Below are 2,009 nucleotides of genomic sequence, written 5' to 3' on the forward strand. Positions count from 1 at the left end.
TGTGCCAGATGTGTTTTTTTGTCCCTTCTCTCTCTGCTGATTGAATCAAGGCAACACAATCCACTTGGAACAACCTCCAATGTTGTTTTAACATAATTCGTCAACATATTGTGACATGGAATCTACGTGGAAAAGACATTGGATTTGAAAAAAGGAATCAACATGAGCGGTTATTTTAAGGGTGAAATCTCAACCACAGGACTAGGTCGTCATGGTAACTCAATTTCAACACCGAGAAACCTTGTAAAAAACATGTTGAACTTGTACCTTTAAAACAACATCAGATCTTCAACGTTATATCCACTATCAGAAAGTGTGGGCAGCACTTCCTACTGGAGAATTGAACAATCTACAGCTCCCCTTTGGTCTACCATCTAGGGTTTTAACCAAGTCCAGCGCTGTTTAGTTATATTTGTCACTGACTATTACCAATCTGCTATTGTGAGAATGATTGCTGAAAGATCTCTACCCAAAAACTAAATAGATTCACTGTTGCTAATTCATTCCAAAGAGCAAATGAAATGTGACATTTATCATCAATTATGCTTTTAGGCCTATATTGCATTTGCAGTCATCAACAGTTGTTTAAATTCAACCTAGAATTCAACTTAAAATAGACAATAAAATAGGCCTAGGGTTTCAAGCTTGTGGATTTCAAATGTAATGATATTTAGTGACATTGAATGGTGTTTGGATGTCAACGCAACCAAATATCAACATTTGAAGGAGATATACTGTATCTTCTGTTTGGATAGTTCAATCTGTGCCACTGACTTAGCCTATGGCTTTAATTTCAGTTTGTCTACAAATTAATAATTTATGTGTTGGATTCACATCTTCATCTCAACCAAAAATGACTTAGATTTGGGGGAAGCCTGGCTTCTCTTGCATCCGCGAATACTCCACTGCCTTTCTGACTTGACTTGAGCTGTGTCTAGTACAGGAGGCTGCTGAGGGGAGGATGGCTCATAAAGGCTGGAATGGAGTAAATGGAATGGTATCAAACACATGGTTTCCATGTGTTTGATGTGATTTGATTTGATTTATTAGGATCCCCATTAGCTGACGCCAATGGTGACAGCTCGTCTTACAGGGGTCCGACATACCAAAAAAGACATTACAGACAAAAGTCTTTACAATTTACATACAGTACATTTAAAACATGAACATGTAGTGTGTGTGTGCACCTATCAGCTACACAAACATTTTAGTGTTTACAACAAATAGGTCACATGGGGTAGAGGCGTAGTTACGTGAGGTGTAGTTTTATTTGTTTTTTGAAACAAGGTTTGCTGTTCACTTGCGCTATATACGATGGGAGTTCCATGCACTCATGACGGTATAATAGTGCACGTTCCCTTGAATTTGTTCTGGACATGGGGACGGTGAAAAGACCCCTGGTGGCAGGTCTGGTGGGGTGTGTGTGTGTGTCAGCGCTGTATGTAAGTTGGCTTAACTTGGCTATGCAAACAATTAGGAATTCCCAACAATGTTTCTTATAAAAATAACACATGGAAACTTGTTCAATGCCATTTAATTCATTCTGTTACAAATTAAGGTGCAACCAGCCTCCTGTGATCTCTAGTGAAAAGCAACACATTGTATCAAATCAATCAACTGGGTCCGGCCTGAAGCTGCCTCTAGAAAACTTGCAACTGTATCAACGAGCCTATTCTGGGACCTCAAGTCCCTCACCAGTGAGCTTGGGGCAGACAGCTGTTTTGTGTAAAGTTTCCACTGGATATCTGGGATCATTACTCATATTTTGCTCTTTCACAACAAGGCTTGGTGATTGTTGAGGTCGGGAGAGTGCTGGAAAGATTTTTTAAATACTGTGAATAACTATTATCATTTGCAATGGATGTTAAAAAAAATTGGACTTCATTGCCTTACTGTGGGAGACAGAAAAAATGACTGAGAAGCTCAGTTTATTAGTGATGGACTTGGTGAGTTAATGGATGGACTTGGTGAGACAATCAGAAATCAGACTTCTCAAAATGGACACTTTC

Source organism: Oncorhynchus mykiss, chromosome 12 (genome assembly GCF_013265735.2).
Source record: "Oncorhynchus mykiss isolate Arlee chromosome 12, USDA_OmykA_1.1, whole genome shotgun sequence".
Lineage (NCBI taxonomy): Eukaryota > Metazoa > Chordata > Actinopteri > Salmoniformes > Salmonidae > Oncorhynchus > Oncorhynchus mykiss.